This window comes from Zea mays, chromosome 10 (assembly GCF_902167145.1).
Source record: "Zea mays cultivar B73 chromosome 10, Zm-B73-REFERENCE-NAM-5.0, whole genome shotgun sequence".
In the NCBI taxonomy this organism is placed as follows: Eukaryota; Viridiplantae; Streptophyta; class Magnoliopsida; order Poales; family Poaceae; genus Zea; species Zea mays.
Window position 1 is genome coordinate 111,034,807 of NC_050105.1, and position 15,549 is coordinate 111,050,355.

General features: G+C 47.2%; 1 long non-coding RNA gene across 1 annotated transcript in view; it reads right to left on the minus strand.

The window, feature by feature from the left end:
* Nucleotides 1–14,152: 14,152 nt before the first annotated feature.
* LOC109943184 (uncharacterized) overlaps nt 14,153–15,549 on the minus strand; it is a 31,305-nt gene continuing 29,908 nt past the window's right edge. The window contains exon 3 of the long non-coding RNA XR_002265913.2: nt 14,153–14,483. This is a non-coding gene — a long non-coding RNA (uncharacterized lncRNA). The remainder of the gene's footprint in view (nt 14,484–15,549) is intronic.

Consider the following 15,549-nt stretch of genomic DNA (forward strand, 5'->3'; position numbering starts at 1 on the left):
ACATTGGTTTTGTGTACTAATATATTTGTCTAAGTGTTAGAAACAGATAGAAGAATAGAAGAGAAGACTTGGCTGTGTACAGCCAAGGGGCTGTTTCGGTCTGGGGCACCGGACTGTCCGGTGGTGCACCGGACAGTGTCCGGTGGTGCACCGGACAGTGTCCGGTGCGCCAGGCTCCCTCGGCCGAAGAGCCCGCTCTCGGGAATTTGCTGACGGCGTACGGCTAAAATTCACCGGACTGTCCGGTGTGCACCGGACTGTCCGGTGTGCACCGGACTGTCCGGTGAGCCAACGGTCGGCCAGGGCCAACGGTCGGCCGCGCGATCAGCGCGGGACACGTGGCCGAGCCAACGGTCGGAAGGGGGCACCGGACTGTCCGGTGTGCACCGGACATGTCCGGTGCGCCAACGGCTCCCGCATCTGCAACGGTCGGCTTCGCCAAATAAGGAAAGGAATCGGGCACCGGACACTGTCCGGTGTGCACCGGACTGTCCGGTGCGCCCGACGACAGAAGGCAAAGATGGCCTTCCAGATTTGTTTTCAACGGCTCCTAGCTGCCTTGGGGCTATAAAAGGGACCCCTAGGCGCATGGAGGAGTACACCAAGCAACTCTTGAGCATTGTTGATCATCCACACTAAGTTCTTGCGCATTCGTTTGTGATTCTAAGTGATTCGAGCTCCGTTCTTGTGAGAAACTGTGAGATAGTCTTTTGAGCTCGAATCTTGGCCGTGTGTGTGCGCGTTTCGCTGTGGATTTGTGTGTGTTGCTTCCCTCCCTTACTCCGTGCTTCTTTGTGAATCTTAAGTGTAAGGGCGAGAGGCTCCAATTTGTGGAGATTCCTCGCAAGTGGGATAAAGATAAGCAAGGCAAAAACACCGTGGTATTCAAGTGGGTCTTTGGACCACTTGAGAGGGGTTGATTGCAACCCTCGTCCATTGGGACGCCACAACGTGGAAGTAGGCAAGTTTTGTACTTGGCCGAACCACGGGATAAATCTCTGTGTCTTCTCTGTGATTGTCATATTGTGCAAGACCTCCTCCTTAGCCACTTGGCAATTATTGTGCTAACTCTTAACAAGTTTTTGTGGCTATAAGTTAAGTTTTTACAGGATCACCTATTCACCCCCCCTCTAGGTGCTCTCATATACTCGGTGGATATTTCATGGTGAAGCGCATCGTACGAGAGAGGAGGGGCTGAGACAACGTGTCGAGGATTATGACGCGGATGCGGGGGTAGCGGATATGTTGAACGACTATCAAGAGGCACAATACACGGGAGGATGTATGGATGACGAGCCAGAGCCAACTGCAAAGGCGTTCTACGACATGTTTGACGCGGCACAGAAGCCCCTTCACGACCAGACAAAGGTTTCTCAACTGGATGCCATTGGGCATGTAATGGCGTTCAAGTCGCAGTACAGCATGAGTAGAGACACATTTGATGGCTTGTTGACGGTTATTGGTAGCCTGCTTCCGGATGATCACGTTCTGCCAAAGAGCATGTACGAGGCACAGAAACTCCTTCGTGCACTCAAGATGACGTATGAGCAGATTCATGCTTGTCCGAAGGGCTGCGTGCTATTTAGGAAAGAATACGCGGAGACAAAGTACTGTCCCAAGTGTACATCGTCTAGGTTCATGGAGGTAGACTCTGGTGATGGACAGAAGAGGCAGCTCGACATCCCCTTGACAATCCTATGGCACCTTTCGTTCATACCGAGGATCCAGCGTCTGTACATGACAGAGGAATCCGCGAAACAGATGACATGGCACAAAAATGGAAAACGATACAATTCTGACAAGATGGTGCACGCATCCGATGGTGAAGCATGGAAACACTTTGATGCCATTCACCGTGAGAAAGCCGAAGAGGCTCGTAATGTACGTGTTGCGTTGGCCATAGATGGGTTCAATCCCTATGGAATGAGCGCTGCCCCATACACATGTTGGCCCGTGTTTGTTATCCCAATCAATCTCCCCCCTAGTGTGTGCTTTCAAAGGCAGAATATATTCGTGTCGTTGATAATTCTCGGACACCCGGGGAATAAAATGGGCGTGTACATGGAGCCTTTGATCGATGAATTTGTACGTGCCTGGGAGGAAGGGGTATGGACGTATGACTGAGCTACGAAGACAAACTTCAGAATGCATGTTTGGTACCAGTACTCCATGCATGACTTACCGGCCTATGGGCTATTCTGTGCCTGGTGTGTTCACGGTAAGTTCCCATGCCCAGTTTGCAAGGAAGCTCTCAGGTTCATTTGGTTGAAAAAGGGTGGCAAATATTCGTTCTTCGATAAACATCGACAATTTCTTTCTGCTGACCATCCATTCCACCTAGACATCAAGAACTTTATGAAAGGTGTCGTAGTGACAGACCGCCCACCTGCAACGATGACTGGTGCCGAAATTCGTCAACAGATAGATGGGCTCGTGGCCAATACAGAAGGTGGTTTTGTGGGATATGGTGAGCAGCATATGTGGACACATAAGTCTGGCTTGACTCAGCTCCCCTATTATGACGACCTGCTCCTTCCACACAACATTGACGTGATGCACACTGAAAAGAATGTTGCCGAGGCACTGTGGGCAACAATTATGGACATTCCTGATAAGTCAAAGGATAATGTGAAGGCAAGAGTGGATCTGGCAGCGTTATGTGATAGACCAAAACTAGAGATGAAGCCACCAAGTGGAGGAAAGACATGGAGAAGGCCTAAGGCCGATTTCGTCCTAAGCAGGGCCCAGAGGAAGGAAGTACTTCAGTGGATCAAGATGTTGATGTTCCCTGATGGGTATGCAACTAACCTGAGTAGGGGGGTGAACTTATCTACTATGCGAGTCTTAGGGATGAAGAGTCATGACTTCCACATATGGATTGAACGGATTCTTCCTGCGATGGTTCGAGGCTATGTCCCTGAGCATGTCTGGCTAGCGCTTTCAGAGTTGAGCTATTTCTTTCGTCAGTTTTGTGCAAAAGAGTTATCTCGGACCGTGGTTGCAGACTTGGAAAGATTGGCACCCGTGTTACTATGTAAGCTTGAGAAGATATTTCCACCCGGCTTCTTCCATCCAATGCAGCATTTGATTCTTCATCTCTCCTATGAGGCACGAATGGGGGGGCCCGTGCAGGGACATTGGTGCTATCCAATCGAGAGATGTCTAAAGACTATTCGAAAGAAATGTAGAAATAAATGCAAAATCGAGGCTTCCATTGCAGAGGCATACATTCTAGAGGAGGTCTCAAACTTCACAACAACTTATTATGGTGACAAACTGCCGAGCGTGCATAATCCACCCCCTCGTTACAATGATGGCGATAATGAATCGAACCTTAGCATATTTCGAGGCCAACTCAGAAGCGCAAGTGGCTCGACCAACAAGACCCTGACACATGAAGAGTGGCGGCATATCATGCTATACGTATTGACCAACCTTGAAGAGGTGACGCCATACATGGAACAATTTCTTCATGATTTCTGGCGTCGATCAAGGGACCCCACTCCACAGAAATATGACACTCTTCTTAGAAAGGGTGCGAGAAATGGGTTGCCCGATTTCATTTCCTGGTTCAAACATAAGGTGCGTGCTTAGTTTGTAAAAGAGATACGTCTTTGAACTCAATTTAGCGTCTTTTAACTTGCGAATACTTGCAGGGCCAAAAAGATCCGTCTATGAGTGCCGAGTTGAGACAAGTAGCCAATGACTTTGCTTATAGGGTCAAGAAATATTCTGGGTATGACGTCAATGGATACCATTTTCGCACAACAAACTACGACAAAAGTCGGCCCAATCAGAAAACAACGTGTTCTGGAGTCTTTACGCTCGGCCTTGACAATGTCGATTATTTTGGACAAATCGAAGAAATATATTAGCTCAATTTTTATGGTTCCAAACCTCTTACTCCAGTGATATTCAAATGTCATTGGTTTGACCCTCAAGTGACGAGACGGACACATTCTAATCTTGGGATAGTCGAAATTTGACAAGATTCCACCTTAGCAGGAGACGATGTCTATATCGTGGCCCAACAGGCCACACAAGTGTATTATCTCCCATATGCGTGTCAAACGAAAGAACATCTTAAGGGTTGGGATGTTGTGTATAAGGTATCGCCGCACGGGAGGTTACCTGTTCCTAACGATGAAGATTACAACTTAGACCCGGATACATATGATGGAGAGTTCTTCCAAGAAGATGGGCTAGAAGGGCGATTTGAGATAGACTTAACTAAAGCTATCGGAATGGACGTAGATATTGAAATGGTTGTTGATGAGGAGGATGATGAGGTGCAAAATGATAATTAATGACTTAGTAATCCTTGAAGGCAATGACATTAATGACGAACTTGCGTCTTCCGATGGTGTTGAGATTGAAATGCTTGATAGTGATGATGAGAGTTATGATCCGGCTAACCCCGACACATATGAAGATTATTTTTAATCGATGTAATGCTATATGACTTTTTATTTCGCACCTGTTTTTAAATACATCTTTTTATATGTGCTTATTTGTTTACTCTTAATTGCAGGTTGTTGGACAAATATGGTGGGCGGTTGGCTGAGGAGGAGGAGGGGGAGGAGGAGTAGGACGGCGGACGAGGCAGAGCAGGTCGAGGCCCAGCAGGTGGCACAACAGGACGACCTTGTCCAGCAGCAGGCAGAGCCTCAGGTCGACGACGACCAGCAGCAGGACAACGACGACCAGCAGCATGACGCCTCAGGTTCTGGCGGCTCAAGTTCGAGGAGCATCTACCTGCGAGGCCCCACGAGTCTCCCTCCGCGTCCCATACTTCGGGACAGGCGACCGCTGATTCGGCCGGATGGGGAGAGGTATGTAACTTTATGTTCTTCATTCTATTATGTGTTCAAAATCATAATATAAACTAATACTTTTTATTTATCACTTGGACAGGTCTTGGACGGTTCTGGATTATGCTGGGGGTCATCGTCGCCCCCTAATGGCATCCTCGGCTTGCTGTGCAGGGAACACTTCCCTGGACTGGTGCAGTACGCCGGAGTGACGGGCCCAGCTTTCACCTTCGACCACTACGCCGTCGCCCCCAATGCAGTAGACCGGGACGACCGGGAATTCACAAATAAGGCGGAGCGGGTGAAGCAAGAGCTATGGGTAAGTCTTAGTATAATGTAAAATATGTTGCATTCGTTGCAAATTCTTGAAATAATGTATGGATGCATCATTTTTGTATGCAGGATTTCTTCAGATGCGATGCTGGATACGAGGCTAGGGCAGATGTGGTGGCGACCACGAGCTGTAAGAAGCTCGTCGTGGACATGCACTATGAGGCCCGAATCCAGGCCATCGTCACCACCATGGCTCCATCCTTGGGGAGTGGGTGAACAAGCAGCAAGCCCAAACCATGTCGTTGACCAGGGACCAGTACCTGCAGGTAAAGTCATGCATGTTTGGTTCCAGCACTACATGCATGAATTTTATTTTATCTTCTGATATGCACTTTACGTGTTTACTTTGTAGGTGATTCCACATTGGTGCGCCGCACATCCTCTGTGCTGGGAGTAGATGGTGGATAGGTGGTGTTCGACTGAGTGGGAGGAGGCACACACCGCTAGCCGGGAACGGCGTATGATGATGCAAGGTCCCTCCCACCACCAAGGCAGCCGGAGCCTGGGGCAATATGCCAAAGCATGGGTACGCACTCTTTTTTATTTAGGTATAGCATTGGATTAGATATTGTTTCTAACTATCTCGTTGGTTTTCTTGCAGTCGGCGTCACATGGTGGCTGGCCTTGCTCCACCTTATCGGCCTATGCTATGGCCCATAAGGGCAAGGCGACGTCAGACGTCACCTACAACCCGGATGACGGGCCCGAGGCCTACGCTAACCCCGCCGTCTACAGCCGCCTTCATGAGTACATTGCCATGGCACAAGAAGTCCATGGCCCAGACTATGATCCAAGCACCGAGCCGATCGACCCCGATGTGCTCATGAGGGTCGGAGGAGGCAAGAGACATGGGCGCTACTGGATTGCCGACTCGGCAATCGACTCGTCCTCCACTCCCACTCTGTCTCAGGTGAGAGCAAGGAGCACGGGCTCGAGTCCAGCCATACGACCTCAGCACGACAGCTCACAGCTTCGCATACAGCAACTCGAGGTTAGTGCTTATGTAACTCGTCCTTCCTTGAGTTATATACCTTCTCTTTGAGTTACTATAACGTTGGCTTGTAATATTACAGACTCAACTAGAAGAAGAGAGGAGGCAACGTCATGAGATGGAGGCGAGGATTATGGCGGAGCGGGCGGAGCGGGAGGCTCGCCTGGCGGCTGATCAGAGAATGGCGGATATGTTCCAGTACTTGCAGAGCCTTGGCGCCGCACAGGGCATCACTCCGCCACCTCCATTGTTCCCTCCAGTTGACCCTGCTGTGTTCCATACTCCTATGAGTATCAAAATTATAGTTAGATGTTGGTAATGCATCTGGTATAACACATACAATCTCTTCTCTGTGCAGGGCCAATATGCGGCCGCATCCAACAACCCTCCTGAAGGGTTCAACCCAACGCAGCACCAGACCAACCGCCCACCTCCATGAGTTTTTATGTTTTCAGTGTTGAATACTTATGTCTGTGTGTTTGAAGACTTTAAAACTTGTGTTAGTCACTTATGTTTGTGTTGGATACTTACGTCAGAGCTTGAGACGTATGAGACATGTTTGTGTTGGGATTGAAATGTTGAACACTTATGTTTGTGATGTATATTTATGTTTGTGTGTGGCTATTTATGTTTGTGATGATATCTGTGATGTATATATGTGATATATATATGATATCTTTTGTTTGTGTGGATGGAATAAAAAAAACAAATAAAAAAGTTGCATACTGGTCACTTTGCCGAGTGTAACACTCGGCAAAGAGGCGCTTTGCCGAGTGTCAAGGCCATAACACTCGGCAAAGAACCAAGACCTGGGCACTGGCACAGGTTCTTTGTCGAGTGTAATGTCTCTGGCACTCGGCAAAGAAGCACGCTTTGCCGAGTGCCGGACCTAGCACTCGGCAAAGAACCTGACATGGGGACCCTCCCTGACGGGTTATTTGTCGAGTGTCCCAGGTGGCACTCGACAAAGGTGGATCCTTTGCCGAGTGTTTCCAGGCAGACACTCGGCAAAGCCGCCGTCTCCGTCACCCGGCGCCGTAACGGCTGGTTTTCTTTGCCGAGTGCTCTCTAGCACTCGGCAAACCTCTTTGCCGAGTGTTCGAGAAAAAGCACTCGGCAAAGAAGGCTTTGCCGATGCACTGTGTGCCGAGCCTTCTTTGCCGAGTGTGACACTCGGCAAAGCCTTTGCCGAGTGCTTCGGGCACTCGGCAAAGCCTGCGATTCCGGTAGTGTCTTTGGGTGATTAGGTTGGAGACCCAAAACAAAGCGCTCCTCCTAAAATACTTGCACAAGTTTTTCAACAATCATGACTTATCGTGGGTAAATATCATTTGGAATAATTACTATATGTCTGGCAGACTCCCTGGTCATAGAAGAATTGGCTCTTTTGGTGGAAAAGTCTGCCGAACCTTCTGCATAATTTCAAGGGACTGGCATATCCAACCATCGGTAATGGTAGAACCATTCTTTTCTGGGAAGACCTGTGGAATAGTGGTATTCCAACCGAGCAATATCCAGAATTATTCTCTTTTGCATGCAACACAAAACTTTCTATTGAAGAGGCTAAACAACAAGAACATCTATTTCAAATTTTTCATCTACCCTCTCTGCACAAGCTTATGAACAATATTTGGAGTTAAATGAAGCTTGGGATCAAATCACCATAAATAACTCGAAGGACAGATGGAGATATATTTGGGGTTCAGATATCTATTCAACGAAAAAGACTTACTGACACCTAATGGGGCATACAAACGTCCATTCTATTTATAAGTGGCTGTGGAAAAACAAATGCCAACCAAAGCACAAAGTCTTTTACTGGTTATGGCTAAAAACAGACTGAACATAAGGAATGTGCTGAGAAAAAAGAACATGACACTTGAGTTGTATTCGTATGAAAACTGTATCCGGCAAAAGGAGGAAACTCTTTATCACCTATTTCTTAGATGTAACTTTGTAAAGGCCTGCTGGAATTCCATTGGTATGTCCCCTCCTAGAATCCCTCGTCCGGAGGAGGCAGCGGCTAACCTCAAGCAGCAACTCAATGTTCCTTTCTCTATAGAGATAATTATCCTCATGACTTGGAGTATCTGGAAATGCCGAAATGCATGGTTATTTGAGAACAAAGACCCAACAGTGCAGCACTGCGAGAATGAATTCACAAAGAAATTACTTCTGGTCATCCACAGAGCTAGAGGAAAATATGACACCTCAATCCCGAAGTTCGGGCTTGATCAGTGACAGTCTTAACTACATAGCTCCTCTGATTCATCTTCTCAACTTCATCAATTAAAATTTCCCTGCACATATTTATCTATTGTACATACGACGCGTTGTAATTTTACATTATTAATAAAAAATTTACAGTCACTACCGGAATCCGAGGCTTTGCCGAGTGTTGTATTCTTTGTCGAGTGCCTTTTGTCGGGCACTCGGCAAAGAAGGGTTTGCCGAGTGCCGCACTCGGTAAAGTTAGGCTCTCGGCAAAGAGCCCCTTTACCGAGTGCTGAACACTCGGCACAGGACGGCACTCGGCAAAGACAAGTTTGCCGAGTGTCAAACACTCGGCAAAGGGGCCTCTCGGCAAAGGGCCGTCAACGGCCGTCCCAAAGCTGACGGCCGTCAGTCTTTGCCGAGAGCCAAAGTCTGGCACTCGGCAAAGAGGCTTCTTTGCCGAGTGCCACATAGTAGGCACTCGGCAAAGGCGGCTTTGCCGAGTGTCATCTCTAGACACTCGGCAAAGTATATTTTTATTTTTTTAATTTTGTCTCTCAAACTTTTTGTGGTATGTTCCTACACTATGTAGACCTACATGTATCATTTGTGGACAATTATAATATAGTTTCAATCGTTAGTAGATTTAGTTCGTTTATTTGAATTTCTTCGGAAAATTCAAATTTGAACTGCAGGTCACTCGAAACTTGGAAAACCTTACATGCAAAAATAATATTCATGTTACTTAGCATAAGTTACGACCGATTGCAGGAGCGGACCGGAAACTTCGAGCAACATGCTCACTAAACATGGCCGTGAACTTGGCATCCACATGTTTAAAAATTGTATAAAACACAAACAAAGTCAGAAAATCATGAAACTTGTCCACGTGTCATGATATCATATGTACAGGCTGTGATAAAAATTTTAGAATGTTTGGAGAAAGTTGTGAGACACTATGTGTAGAAACATAAGAGATCCACATCGAAGTTTCCGGTCCGCTCCTGCAATTGGTCGTAACTTATGCTAAGTAACATGAATATCATTTTTGCATGTACGGTTTTCCAAGTTTCGAGTGACCTGCAGTTCAAATTTGAATTTTCCGAAGAAATTCAAATAAACGAACTAAATCTACTAATGATTGAAACTATGTTATAATTGTCCACAAATGATACATGTAGGTCTACATAGTGTAGGAACATACCACAAAAAGTTTGGGAGACAAAATCAAAAAAATAAAAATATACTTTGCCGAGTGTCTAGAGAAGACACTCGGCAAAGAGTCCTTTGCCGAGTGATAGCTGTTAGACACTCGGCAAAGAGGTAGTAAAGAATCTTTGCCGAGTGCCGCAACGGGGGACACTCGGCAAAGAACACTTTGCCGAGTGCCGCCGATCTGGCACTCGGCAAAGAATATTTTACAATTTTAAAAAAATCTTTGCCGAGTGCCAGATCGCTGGCACTCGGCAAAGAAGGAAAATAACTATCCGACCGTTCTTCTTTCTCCTTTCTCTTCTCTCACGCTCTCTTCCTTCCTTCTTCTCTGCCCGCGTCGCCGCACCTTTGTGCCCGCCGCCGCGCCTTTGTGCTCGCCGCCGCGCCGTCTGCCCGGCGCCGCGGCCTCTCCACGCCGTCTGCCCGCCGTCGCGGCCTCCCCACGCCGGCCCCTTGCCGTGGCCGTGCGCCGTGCCCGCTGCGCCGTCTGCCCGCCGCGCCCTCCTCGGCCGTGCGTCGTGCCCTCCGCGGCCGTGCGCCGTGCGCCGTCTGCCCGCCCCCTCCCCACGGCCGTGCCCGCCGCACCCGCTCGCTCGTCGCGCCGCCGCCTCGCCGCCCACCACCGAAGGTATAAATTATGCGTGTTTATATTATTTATATGCGTGTTTATATGCGTGTTTATATGGGTGTTCATGAATTTATGCATGTTTATATGTTGCGTGTTTATTAGTTAATAAACAATATTATTTATATGCATGTTTAACTGTTTTGGTCATTTGTTGATAATGAACTGGTATTAGTTAATAAACAATATTATTTACCATGATTTAATTTGAACAAACACATGTTTATATTAATGTAATCAAAGTAGACATGTTTATATTAATGTAATTAAAGTAGACACAATCACATTTTTAATGAGAAGGAGAATGAGGGTATTTGTGCGTAGGTTAAATGTCCTTATCATTTTATGCATGGATTTCCGGCCATCGTGCCGTTGAATTATGCGTGGAAGACAGTCATCGTGCTGATACTTTTATTTGCAGGATTTCGAAACCTCCCCGTGCAGGGGAGGTGCTGCCGAAATTTTCTATTGCTAGGCTTCTGTTAGAGGATGGAGGACCGTGAGTGGATGTACACGGGCCGTAGAGGAAGGAACAATGTCACCACTGAATGGATTAGAAAGACCGATGATTTCGTAGAACGGACATATGGCGAAGCTGCTAAAGGAGCGAGTCTAGTCCCAGCATCGCATACAGCAACTCGAGGTTAGTGCTTCTGTAACTCGTCCTTCCTTGAGTTATATACCTACTCTTTGAGTTACTATAACGTTGGCTTGTAATATTACAGACCCAACTAGAAGAAGAGAGGAGGGAACGTCACGAGATGGAGGCAAGGATGATGGCGGAGCGGGAGGCGGAGCGCCGGGCAGATCATCAGAGGATGGCGGAGATGTTCCAGTACATGCAGAGCCTTGGCGCCGCACAGGGCATCGCTCCACCACCTCCATTGTTCCCTCCAGTTGACCCTGCTCTCTTCCACACTCCTGTGAGTATCAAAAATTGTAGTTAGATTTTTGTAATGCATCTGGTATAACACATGCAATCTCTTCTCTGTGCAGGGCCAATCTGGAGCGGCATCCAACAACCCTCCGGAAGGGTTCAGCCCAACGCAGCCCCGGTCAAACCGCCCACCTCCATGAGTGTTGTGTTTTCATTGTTTTAGACTTCAGAACTTATGTATAATACTTATGTCTGTGTTTGATACTTATGTGAGACCTTGCGACGTTTGAGACTTATGTTTGTGGTTGATACTTGTGTTGAACACTTATGTTTGTGATGGATATTTATGTTTGTGGTGACGATTTTATGTTTGTGTTGGCTATTTATGTCTGTGATGATATCTGTGATGTATATATGTGATATATATGTGATATCTTCTGTTTGTGTGGATGGAATACAAAAAACAAATAAAAAGGTATATACTGGTCACTTTGTCGAGTGTTACACTCGGCAAAGAGGCGCTTTGCCGAGTGTCAGGGTCATAACACTCGGCAAACAGCACAGACCTGGGCACCAGCTTAGGTGCTTTGCCGAGTGCCGCATAGAACACTCGGCAAAGAGTCTGACATGGGGACCCTCCCTCGCGGGCTCTTTGCCGAGTGTCCCAATTGGCACTCGGCAAAGACGGCGGCTTTGCCGAGTGCTGCCTGGAAGACACTCGGCAAAGATATCTGCTTTGCCGAGTGTCACCAGGGACACTCGGCAAAACCGCCGTCTCCGTCACCCCGGCGCCGTAACGGCCGCTTTTCTTTGCCGAGTGCTCTCTGGCACTCGGCAAAGAGGTTTACCGAGTGCCCTAGAAAAAGCACTCGGCAAAGAAGGCTTTGCCGATGCACTGTTTGCCGAGCCTTCTTTGCCGAGTGTCACACTCGGCAAAGCCTTTGCCGAGTGTTTTTAAGGCTTCGCCGAGTGCTTCAGTCACTCGGCAAAGCGATTGATTCCGGTAGTGAGTAGGGTTTCCCTCCTGATCTTTCAAAAAAAATAAAGCTCTAAAACACAAGCAAGCCAAGTGCATGCTGCTTACGATGTAAGCAGCAGAGCTGCGTGTGCTACTGCTATCTCAAAGTGCATGCAGTGGCCATCTACCGCACACCAAATTCGACCGCAATTGCATGTATCTGCGGCAGATGCAGTCCACATCGGCGGGCCGTGCTTATCCGAGTACGTCGCGATCGATTATTACGGGCCTGCTAGCTAATGGCAAGTTTTGGATAAGCATCTCTCACCAACTCCATCTTTGCCAAGAAAACGGAACATCCATGTCGAAGAAGCAGAACAGTCAAGCGCAAGCTGACAGGAGACTAGTTCAGCAGTGAACAGCTCAGCTGCTTCTTGACACGTAACCGCAGGTTTACGTTTACCTTTAATTTTCGTGTGTGCAAGGTTCGGCAGTGAACGAAGCAGCGTTTGAAATTAAGCCTCCATCCATTGTGATGATGGGATCGTCGTCGATCGAGAGATGAGGCCATGCATGCACAGTTCAGTTTGTCAGATGATCGACTTAAAGCTGGTACTACGTGTTAGGCACTACGGAGTTCCATGTTCATTTGATGCAGATGTCGACACTCGGCAGCAACTACTCGATGTCAGATGTCAGATTTGTGGTCGTGCGCTGCTGCTTCCATCGGCTGCTTCTTTGGTGACTTGAAACTTGAAAGCCACACAGGCAGTTTTTTTTATATCAAATATCTGTACCATGCAATGAAACATAACCCTTTTCATTTGGGATGACGATGCACATGTGCGGGCGAGGGGGGACAGCGGCAATAGCGTCAAGCAACAAACTTCTGCCCCCCCATATATATGGCACGCACGCACGCACGCAGGTCCATCCCCGTCCTCTCTCTCTCTCTCTGATTCTGCTAATTAATCTGCAGAGAGAGGAACAAGGAATTAATGTGCGGGTTCCGAGGGGAATGAATGAGGATTATTTTGCTAGTTTAGAATATATAAGACGGGGCACGGAATTTCGGCTGATCCCTTGGTTTAATCCCCTAGTAAATTGATCCCGAGGGAGTTAATTAGTTGCTTACTTTGCTAAGCATCTACTCCTCCGGATCCGTCCCAAGCAGCTTTCCTTCGCTGCCACTCCTTTCACGCCCGCAAAGACATGAATGCAGGATCTATCAACCTTGCTAGCTACTAGCAGCTCCTGGCTAACCTAGGGCTTAGTAGTTTCTCTATGCACTGAATGCCAGGACGACGACTGCCCTTTCGCAATTTGCTGCATGCATGCATGCATTCCCATGGCATTGCCGCGCCGGCCGTCCTGGATTTCATCATGAACCGCCAATCCACATTCGTTCGTCGCCGTTGTCCATAGCACAGGCACACACTATCATGTATGCGTGTATGTTTCCCGTCAAAGCTAGCTAATAACTACCAGGTCGTGTTGAATAAATATACATATTCATTATTAGATTCTAAATCTAAATCATAAACAACAATAAATAAATTACAATAGATGGTGCGTACTGATTAGGCATGTCTTCTAGCTCCTATAGTGCATGATCTCGAAGGCAATGGTTTCAGAGACCGACTCTCTCCGATCGCAGATTACTATACCACAACCTAGCTATAACGACTTACTTACAGTCGGTATAAACCGTTATAGCAATGTACTATCAGTCGCTATAGAGTTATACCGACTAACACTTTCTGACGCTGTAAGTGGCGTCGGCATAAACGTATAGTGACAGACATGTTTATACCGATAGACGGTTAGACGTTAAAAAGATATAACGACTAACATATTTATCCCGACGGACAGTCTGTTAGAACTTATACCGACACATTGTCTGATGCGATATATGTATTTTTACCGACTAACAATCAAACGCAATTAGAACTTATACCGACACATTGTCTGATGCGATATATGTATTTTTACCGACTAATAATCAAACGCTACAGCTATATGAGCCTAAAAAATATATTACTAGCAATTTCCAATTATCATAAACATCAGATAACAATTGTACTGCATTCATACATAGCAATTGTACTGCATTCATACATAGCTCATGTTGACATAGCTCATGTTTTCATTCATGACAATAACAATTGTACTGCATTCATACATAAAGTTCACAAGTTTGCTTTTGTTGTAATAAAGATCAAAATAAGCAGCAACAACACTAAGTTTGGCTTGTGAAAGCTCAGAGATACTAGCTAGTACAACCACATGTTGGTTTCACAATTTTAAGTTCACTTGCAAATTTCTCTTTTGGAGAAAATACAAAACAAAATATGTAGCTGCATCCATCCAAAAGAACTTTTTATCTTTCTTGTTGTAGCATCCATAGGCACCACCGCGATCTGCTTGCTATTGTCATCATGGAGTAAACAAGTGACTTACTAAAAGGGAAATGTGTCCTTGGGCCATTTCTAAGTATTTTGGTGATTGAGCGCCAACACAAGTGCTTAAGTGTAAATCTATGCCAATGAATGGACAAAGTGCAAATCAAGTCTAAAGGTATGTTTCTAGACTTAGTACATTGTTTTGAGAACTAATGTATTGTGTCTAAGTGCTGGAAACAGGAGAAATCAAATTGGAAAAGAGATAGCTTCTTTCAGCCGAAGTCTGCTCAGTCTAGGTGCACCGGACAGTGTCCGGTGCGCCAGGCTGGCTCTGGCGAACTTGCTGCTCTCGGGACTTCGACGGCGGTGTACGGCTATAAATCACCGGACTGTCCGGTGGTGCACCGGACTGTCCGGTGAGCCATTCACAGGCGAACTCGTCGCTCTCGGGAGATGATTAACGGCGTACGGCTATAATTCACCGGACTGTCCGGTGGCGCACCGGACTGTCCGGTGAGCCAACGGTCAGCCGGGCCAACGGTCGACCGAGGATTCCGCGCGTGACGCGTGGCCGAGCCAACGGTCACATGGGGGCACCGGACTGTCCGGTGTGCACCGGACAGTGTCCGGTGCGCCAACGGCTCTGAATCTCCAATGGTCGGCTTCGCCAAAGAAGGAAAGAAATCCGCACCGGACAGTGTCCGGTGGTGCACCGGACTATCCGGTGCGCCAGGCGCCTGAAGGCAAGAATTGCCTTCCTGGAATGCTCTCAACGGCTCCTAGCTGCCTTGGGGCTATAAAAGGGACCCCTAGGCGTATGGAGGAGTACACCAAGCATTCTCTAAGCATTCCTAAGTACCAAGACTTCGATTCCGCGCATTTGATTCTTTGTGATAGCGTCTAGAGCTCTATTTGAGTTGTGAACTCGTCGGGTTGTGTTGTGAGCTCTTGTTGTGACTTGTGTGCGTGTTGTCGCTCTGATTTTGTGTCTTGTGTGCGTTGCTCATCCCTCCCTTACTCCGTGCTTCTTTGTGAACATCAAAGTGTAAGGGTGAGAGACTCCAAGTTGTGGAGATTCCTCGCAAACAGGATATAGTAAAGCAAAGCAAAACACCGTGGTATT